Source organism: Gadus morhua, chromosome 14 (assembly GCF_902167405.1).
Source record: "Gadus morhua chromosome 14, gadMor3.0, whole genome shotgun sequence".
Lineage (NCBI taxonomy): Eukaryota > Metazoa > Chordata > Actinopteri > Gadiformes > Gadidae > Gadus > Gadus morhua.
Window position 1 is genome coordinate 20,150,654 of NC_044061.1, and position 10,000 is coordinate 20,160,653.

General features: G+C 43.4%; 1 protein-coding gene across 2 annotated transcripts in view; it reads left to right on the forward strand.

Annotated features, from left to right (window-relative positions):
• fam189a1 (family with sequence similarity 189 member A1) overlaps window positions 1-10,000 on the forward strand; it is a 59,031-nt gene that overhangs the window by 14,161 nt on the left and 34,870 nt on the right. The window lies entirely within an intron of this gene.

Here is a 10,000-nt window from a genome sequence, read left to right on the forward strand (position 1 = left end):
GACGGTATACTCAGTAGTGATGCGTGATTCATGAACGATCCGTTCAAAAAGACCAATCTGTTGTGCGGTACGTGCAATTCGATTCAATGTGGTGTTTAAATGTGTATGCTAAAGTAGATACTCGGACACAAAGTTTATTCATGTGCCAAAATTAACCGTTAATGCTAATTGATTATGATAATGTTTTCTATATCATGTACTGTTTGTCTACTTCTGGTTAAAATATAATTTTAACAAAGCCCCTACATCTTCACTGCGTTACCGTATAGCACGCAGTATATGTGCAAGGGCATTAGACTACAGTATATGACATTGACATTGGAATTATTTCTATGAGCAGTTGAACGATCCGACTCGAAAAGATTTTCTATCTTTTATTAATTCAGAAATATTTGGCCTGTTAAGCCCTTTGAAACTGTAATGCTGATTAAGGGCTATACAAATAAAATGTAATTGAATTTACATGAATGAATGAAAGTCGAAAATCCTAGTCAGAAAAAAAAGTCCCAACTTCGCAACACCTCGAGTGTTCTCAGTCCTCGAGTTGTTCTTTGATTCAGAAAGATGGGCGGGTTGACAAGAGCTAGAGTGTGCTGTCAGGGAGATCCGAGCAATGTAAAAAAAGTGTGTGTGTGTGTGTGTGTGTGTGTGTGTGTGTGTGTGTGTGTGTGTGTGTGTGTGTGTGCGTCTGTATAGAAGGCCAAAGGGGTCAACTCTAGGCCTCATTACAGATGTGTATTGATTTGAATCGACGTAAAATACGGTGTTTTAGCTTTCTTTCCGTTTACCTCACTACACTATGTGAACCTAGGCTATATCAGGTGTTTAATACATGTTCAATTCAGTAATAGATTGTTGTTCTACCATTCATAGTCTGTAATGTAGGCTACATCTATTCTTCTTACTCTTCACTGTGGCTGTTACCAATAGGAAATATTAATTTGCCTTATTAAATCAATACAGTCGATTTCAACGTTTTTGTTGTTGCAATGGGAATGATATATCGCTTAACTCTTAATAATATGTGCTTAATCTACATTTCCTAATAGACTTCTACCAGAGTAAATGTTGATTTTCTATTTAAAGGTATATGTATTTAGAGTTATTGCCTAATGGTACAACAGCCAAACTGAACATCAAGAATAAAATATGTAGGCCTACCATAACACACAATCAATTCACATTGAACAAAGTCATAAAGGAGGAAATATGGATCAGTACGCCACTTTCTGAGAGCTAAACGCAGACAAAACGTGGTGATCTAGGTTCAAATAATGTTTAGCCTTATATTACTGAATAGTACATGGATTAATCACCCAATGTAGCCTCCGCATCGTGTAGTTAAGTGAATGCGCAACGTGAACGATTGAAAGATCCTTAATGGACTGGTGATGTCTGACATTGGTTATCGACGATTGGTTGAGGAAGGTTCATAACTACTTGCTGCAAGAATCACGAGGAGCTCAATTGACCGTTATCAAAAGCTGTCTTTTATGCAGTTGTAGAGTTGATGAAAAGTGGCGTTAAGGTCTTGATTTGAACCGTCCAAAACAACACATTTTGTATCGATCATCATCAATACACGTCTACATTGATGCGTGGTTTTTACCCTTTTGGCTTTCCAATTCATGCGTGCGTGTGTGAGATTGTCTTATTGATGTCAGTTCAAGAAGTTTTGACAAACAGACTCAATACTTATTTTGTTTTGGGAAATCACATCTTATTCGTGGTAGACAGTAGCTAAAATAAGGCTGTTACAATGATCCAGTTTCCAGCTAGCAGTTAAATGAACAGTGTTAGAATGATTTGGGTTTGATTTGATTTGAACAAAAATAAAGTCTCCAGGCTCTGCACGTCCAATTCCACTCAAACAAGTCAACATCTTTCGAAATCATGGAGGAGGCTGAGCCACATATTCACAGTTTGTTTTGTGACTCATTCCTTCACCCATTGGTGGCAAACAAACTAGCCATGCCCGTCAACATGAAAGCTCAAAGGACAAACCTGGCCTGTCAAAATAAAAGCGCTGCTGAGATTAGATTTTATTTCTTGCCTTTTACGACATAACACAGCACAGCAATGGATAGGTTCTAAATGCCAGAATATACAAGCAAATAAAAAAAATGCAACCCTCAGACTGAAGTTGTGATTAAGATGATGTATTTGTTCTAATACTCCCAGATGCAAACAAGGAAGTAAGCTATATTTTGGCCATGTCTTTGATTAAAACTCTTTTAATCAAAGTAAACTCCAGCCCTACATACAGTCATCGCTCTTTATTTAATGTTTCCCCTGTCTTGTAGGGATGTTGATGAGTAGATTTAGGCAACGGAACAGGCTCCGTTTGAATTCCCTACCCAGTGGTCCACCACTGCACTAATCCTAGCTCAATACGTTTAAAATGAGCCGTAACACGGCTTGCGTGCGCGTGCACGTGTGCGTGCGTGCGTGCGTGCGTGCGTGCGTGCGTGCGTGCGTGTGTGTGTGTGTGTGTGTGGGCGGGGGACATTAGAGAGCAGGGATGATGTGTTGCATGGTTATAATCATTTGCTATGCCCTCCCTCAGTGTTAATTGCTCCTCGACTTGAAAGCGCGTTCCGCCACTTCCTGTGATGACCAGGCTCCTTGTGAAATTACTTCCAGGGGCTTGGGAGGATTCACGGACAAACACGCTGACTGGATAGTCTAAATGTGCTTGGAGAACATGGAGAGGGATGTTCCAGAGCTTCTGTAGCTCTGCTGTCTGTCCGCTTACTGGCCAGACCTGCTGGCACCCAATTGGCCCCAGTGCCAACCTCTGTTAATATCCAGCAGTCATCTGTGAAAAGCCGAATGAAAGAAAGTCTTGTTGAATTGAAGACTGTGTGTGTGTCTGTGGGGGGGGGGGGTTTGTAGATTAAAGCAGAATAACTTGGGCTTCCCAGTCAACATGTCAGCTTTATGCCCCCCTTTCAACACCCACACACACACACACACACACACACACACACACACACACACACACTAACACACACACACACACACACACACACACACACACACACACACACACACACACACACACACACACACACACAAACCTGATACCAAGAGAGAGCTCCCTCTACAAACCTCCAGGTTTGTAGGTGTTTATCTGTCTTATACACACACACCGCACAACACACACTGCACAACACACACTGCACACACTCATATCAGTGATAAAGGGTCCCCTAGACTCCTACTGTCATTGGCTGTCTGAGAAAAGATACGCTCTCTTCATCTTATCATTTTATTATGAATAGCACTATTCATCACATTTGTATATATTATTTCTCATTTTATTATGCATATCCATGAGTTTGTAGTGCAGTGGATTGCTGCTGATCTAGGATTTGTTGTGTTTTACTAGGCATTGACAATAAAATATATTCCTCATCACGTGTGATAGGATGAATAGGCTCGTGCAATAAATCCTATTTTATTTGTATTCTCTACAAATACAAATAAATCTAAATAAATGTAGCTTTATTTTTGTTTTAGTAATGTCATGACATTGTTATTGGATTACTCTAATTTCTCATTTGTGGTTTTATTGTAATCATTAAAAATTGAATAATATTATAGTTTTTGATCTGTTGTGTGCGTTTGAGAGAGGATTCATGAACCCGTGTGTGTTGTAAAACCCTTTTATAGGCAAAGGCTGACCATAACCTGCCCCCTCAGCCTGGAGAGAAGGAGGAGAGATGGAGAGGAGAGGAGAGAGATAGGGAGAGGATAGTGGTGCTTGAAGGGAGAGTAGAGATGGACATGAAGCGACGTGAAGAAAAGAGATGGGGAGGAGAGGATGGAGAGCAGCGACGGAGGGAAATTAAGTTGAAAGTAGAGCTGAAGAGAAGATGGCAAGGTGGCAAGATACAGAGGAAGGAGACGAAGGATACGAGATCTGGAGAGGGGAGAGAAGGGCAGAGAGCTGGAGAGATGACGGAGGAGAGGGGATGAAGAGCAGAGACGAAAGGTGTGGAGGGAAAGAAGACGCGTAGAGAAGGCGAGAGAGATAGAGAGGAGGAATGTACAAGTTACGCACGCCATGCCACGCCCCCTCGTCAGCAGCTGCTGTTATTCCACTGTTTCCACGGCAACGGTGGCGGAGGGATGCTGCTGCGAGCGCAGAGCTCTGAAGGAAACAGCGATGAGCGGTGTGGGGGGAGGGGGCCGGCCAGGAGAGGGAAGAGAGGAGGGGGGACGCGTCGTGTGTGTGTGTGTTGGGAAAGTGAAAAGAGAAGGGGGAGGGGGGAGGAATCGGAAGGCAGGTCTCTCACCATATGGGGGATGTATGGAGGGGGATGGGGGAGGGGTGGCATCGTATAGGGCCGTCTCAATGCGTGCACGGTGCATACACCTCATCCTTTGCAGGATCAATCGGGTTGGAAAGGGAAATGTTCCTTTTTACTACTTCGATTCAAACGTACCCAGGGATTTGGGGATGAAAATGAAATATAATGGAACATGAAGAGTCCTTTTGTGTGATGAATTGAAATGGAGACTATACGAGATTATTCTTGACGGACAGCTTGTCAATACCGAGCTAGGCCCTGGCGCTTGTTGATTTATACTGCCTGGTCGTCGGATTTATCGGGGCTGTCGGGATGTATTTGCCACTCGAAAGGGTGATGTAGCGCTTTCTCACACTCAGGAGGTGGCAATAATGGATCGGCCCATATGGCCTGAATGTGGCATCAGGCGAAAGAGCTCCTTCCTGTTGTACAGGAAGTAACACTCTCCACAGGAAGTATCGGAGGTGGAACCAGCAGCTTAAAACACCTGCTCTTCCTGACCTAGGCTGCCTCCCTTAATATTCACTTCAAACGGCAGGCTAAAAATGTATAATAACATTTCTATAAATGGTTTATTGTGTTATTTCTTATACAAATGCCTTGTTCATGTTTAATAGATATGCTCCCGAAAGCAAACTAAGTGATGATAATATATTATTATTATATTAAAAAATCACCCGATGTTTATCCATCTTTATCTATCGTCCGTTCGTTCACTCTGTCACTACCTGTTTTTAAATCAATCTCTCTTGCCTTTGACTCTCTCACTCATTAATTTTCTTGCTTTCACTAATTCAAAAGCAAGAATTGGAAGCATTTCAAATGCTTCCAGTCGCGTCCATTATTATTTAATTGACCAAAGAGTATGGCATTTACCCTGATACAAACATGTACAGTCACAGCCAGCATGATTTGTTGGCATGGGTTTAAGTTGCTTAGGGTTTGGTTTCTTCAGGCTTGAGAAGGGTTTTGGAGCTGAACACGAGGGCTCACCATCCCCATTTAACTGCCCTGGGTTGGGCAGCCAGTCCTTCTGATCCCCCCCCCCCCCCCCCGCTGTCTACAGATACACCCATCATAACACTTTTAGCATACATAACGTAACATGACGTACATGTACATGTGCTCTATACATAGACTGTCGGATTTCCCTGTGATCTGATACTGAAGGGTAAAAGGAGCTATTGAGACAGTTGTGTCTCAGTTGTGTGTGAGCGAGAGTGAGTGTGTGTTTCCCCTTTCCGGCTGGCTATCGTTGTCAGGGAGGAGATATTTAGAGAAGTCTTTATTTTAAGACATTTGAAGTCTTTATTTTAAGACACCCTTTTTAAACTCTTTGACCCTTTGAGTGCGATATTGATTTCTAGAGATACAAGCGTGTTATAAGCTTGATATGTTATGAGTTTGACAGACGTGTTGTTGGTTTGATGTGTTGTAAATTATTTTTTGTCATCGATATATCTTAAACGTTTGATTGGTATCTTTGTACGTTTGAAAAATATCATAAATGTTCATCGGTTATGTTCCAAGTTTGATTTGTTATTCATGTTATAGACCTGTTTGGATGGTTGGGTTACCAGGGAGATAGATGCTTTGATACTTACGGACACGGACCAATGAGTCTGTGTGCACCAGTATGTGTGTGTCTGTGCGTGTCGTGTACCCTGCATTGGAGCGGGAGCACATTTAACCACATTTAAGTTTGCTTTGCTGTTCTTCCCACACTACAAAGTGATGGAGAGAGAGCTACCAGGGACTTGGTGCAGTGGTTGATGCAAAATCATTATGGTTCCTGGCAACCATCCAGCAGGAGGTTACCAAGGCAACCACCCCGGCTCCATCCATCTCAGGGCTGTGGCGTGACGTGTCGAGAAACAGCCCGCCTTGTAAAAACCCGTTCTCCCGTAATGGCTTCTCTGATTGTCGCGTGCATAAATGAATAAGAATGGCTTGGGGTCTGTACTGGTGGAAGAGTAATATGTCACCTGTTATTCCCTGCCGCCAGATGTCCGATTATGATCGGTGAAACACTAAGGAGTCACCACACTCTCCCTCTAAGGAGCTGAGCGCTTCAGCAAGCTGTGAGGACTAACAAAAGATCAGTTATCTCATTTTCTGGAGGGAATTTGTTTGATTCTATTCTTGCTAGGTTTGATTCTATTCTTGCTAGGCAGATTGGCAACGTTCAGGGTTGTTATGAGTTACGAGTCTGTGATGCCTGCAGTTTCTGCTTGGGAAGTCTTTTTCCTCTGCTTCATTAGGGTGGTTGACAGGACGTTTTCATGCTTTGTGAGCTGTGATATCTACTGAAGGGTAGGGCTGCTCGATTATGGAAAAAATCATATTCACGACTATTTTGGTCAATATTGAAATCACGATTATTCAAACGATTATTTTTGAGTTTGAAAACATGATGGATTTATTCAGCATGTGTCTCCCAAAGACACTTTGTAACAAAATTTTGAAATTTCTCCTTAAAAAAATACACAAAATGGTCAAAAAGAAAATGTTCAATCTATAATAATGTACAGATATGTATCCAGCTATTCTGCACTTTCGATAAAACATAAAAAAAAGGAAAAAAAGAAATCGATTATATTAGTTTTTTGATTGTTTGACGCTAAAATCGAAATTCGATTATCACCCCAGCCCTACTGAAGGGTATTACAGCCAACTCAAACCAACAGGACCTGGTACTGGGGGCTGGTGGGGGCTGGTGGGGGGGGGGGGGTTGAAACACAAATTTCAGTAACTCTTTAAGGCACTTATATGTATCTATTTCCTGTGGAAATGAGGTTGTTCAAGGCTGTGAAAAACCTGAGGGCATTCATTCATGTTTAGAGGCTGCAGATCTTTCCCAACAAAGTGATAATTTGTCTTTGATTTTTTTAACGTTATCAGATCGTTTTTTGTCTTTGGCTAAATAAAAGCTTGTTGGGGTTTGCCTTATTGTTCCAGGCACGGCTGCAGGTAGAATCGGTCCCATTGTGAGGTGATAGACAGCTGGTCAGTCACAGTGTGGTGCTCAGGGGCCAAACAGCTCCTCAACTGCATGGGGTGTGGAGGGGGGGTAGTTGAACACCTTTAGGGGACAGATACTAAACACATACACACATACACACACACACCAACACTCACATGCCCCAACACTCACATCCAGAGAAAACACACACACACGCGCGCGCGCGCACGCACGCATACGCACACACGCACACACACAGACACATACACATACACATACACATACACATACACATACATAAACACATACACACACAAACACACACACAGGGAGGTAGGGGTCACTAGAGCCAGGGCTCTAATGCTTCAGGAACAGTGCTGGTCCTTGTTGGCAGGTGGCCTGAATTAGGAGCTCTTCCTGTGTACAGGTAAACAGGAAGTAAGATTAACCCAGACATGAGGAGGGCATATGAATGGCACATTCCCGCATGCACACACACGCATACGCATATGCCCTCATATCAGGCACAGGCATAAAAACATTTTCAAAAGTTTAATGGTTTGATCATCAAAGTTTGATCAATCTCTGAGTTCTCGGAAAATCCTGGATCCAAACCCAACCGACCCCGAGTGATCTTTAGTATCTTCCATGTCATCCTAACATGCTACCTAGTCGGTAGCATGCTACCGATTATGCAACCGATTAGGTAGCATGGTGGGATTGAAACATTGCAACATAGACACAAGTTCCAAATCAAATGTGATTAATGTAACCTACTATAACAAAATGAATATGCCGGCATGTTTTAGAGATCATATTCATCACATCATTATTTTTTTAAGTTTTCTTCCATGAATGTAATCTCAAATCCATTCCAATAAAATAAATTGGGTGTTGGTGTGACCTCAGGGCCAAAGAGGATGACAACACAGCATCCATGGAGGATGAGAATGTGGTCTTGAAGTCAAATGTTTTCAGGAAAGCTAAGAGTGAATGTTGTAATTATACTCTAGGGCCCACAAAGGTTCAATAAACCAGAAGAGCGGGGTGACCCCTGCAAACAACACAACACACGGATCCACAAACTGCTGACAGCTGAAGGCCTTTGGCTCCACAGTGACCTACTGTGTGTTGCTTGTTTGTTGGATTTGGTTGATTGATTTTAGGATTTTGATTATAATATATTTTGGGGGATTTATTTATTTATATTTATTTTTACGCCTGTGCGTACGTGTTCAGGGGGGTGGGTTATATGGCTGGTTTAAAGACATGAAGATGGAGAGATTGAAATGTATAATGCTAAGAAAGAAGATGAGGGGAGCCAGTGGAGGGAGGAAGCCGGAGGAGATTGATGGGCAGGGGATTGAGACTAAGAAAGAAAGGTAGAGACAAAGACTGGTCAGGGGCAGCGAAAGAGATCAAGGGATAGGGAGCGAATAGGATGGGGGGAAGGGGGAGAGAACAGAAGACAAGGCAATGCAATAGAAAAGGTAGAGAGAGAGAGAGAGAGATGGAGAGAGATTGAGAGACACGTAAGAGAGAGGAACGTTAAGAGATATTGGGCTGTATGAGCGTGATGGAGAGGGACAGAGATGGTAGTTTGAAGAGAGATAGAGCGAGCAATGACAAGAGAAGGAGGTAGAGAGAGCTTGGGATGGAGGGAGACAGAAGAGAGAGAGGTGTTGATGTGCAATAGAGGGTGAAAAGAGATGGCGAGGGGGGAGAGTGAGAGAGAGGTGTTGATGTGTAATAGAGGGTGAACAGAGATGGTGAGGAAGAGGGAGGGAGGTAGGGAGGGATGGAGAGAGAGAGAGGGTTGAAAGTCAGAGCAGAGAGCTGGATCGTGACCCCTGACCTCGCAAGGACTCCACGCTCGGAGAACAAGAGCAGAAACATGTCTCCACGTGACTCCAGCGCGTATCACCGGAGCAATCAGCTGTTAAGAGAAAAAAAAGAAACTGCTCCGCTCCATCGTTCCGGTTACCATAGCAACCCCTGGCCCCCCCCCCCCGTCCCCCTTATCCCGTCCCCCTACCCCCGAGCACCAAGACGTTGAGGTCAAACCTGAAACAAGCAGGCACTCAGAAAAACACTGTTAAAAAGCACGGCTTACCTCGGACACTGTCTCTGAAACGACAGTATCGGGACGCGTGAGGCTGGTGGAAGCTACAGAGGAGCTAGTGGAACCGAAACCGTCTCTCCTCACGATGCTCTCTCAGGCCGGACGGAAGGTTCTTTCGAAACCTCCCTCCCACCAGAATGCCCCCTATAACATCATTTTATTTGAGGTGAAGATGTGAAACTCATCGATTACTCTGAGGCTCGTTTCGACTGAGAACAAGATACCTTGCGAAGAAAATGCTGTGTGTGTGTGTGTGTGAGTCCGATGGAAGGTTAGTGTGAGGTAATACAAAGAAGGTTGTGAAGCACAAGATGAGTCGTACACAATGCAGTCTTTTGTTTATCCTTTACATGTCTGTGTGAATATTCGTGCATATGATTATGTGTGTGTATATACTTCTGCTTGTCTTTTTATATACTGTATGTGTCTGTGTGTAGGTGTATGTGTGTGGTTGTTAGGCCTGGAGCCAACGGATCTGGCAAGCAGGCGGAGTGCACAGCATCGCCGACCTCAGCGTTTATGCGACGGCCATGTTTCTCTTTACCCGGGCGTTTTTAAAGTCCCCCATAAACTTTACAGTCGCTGCTTATTCCCATCACA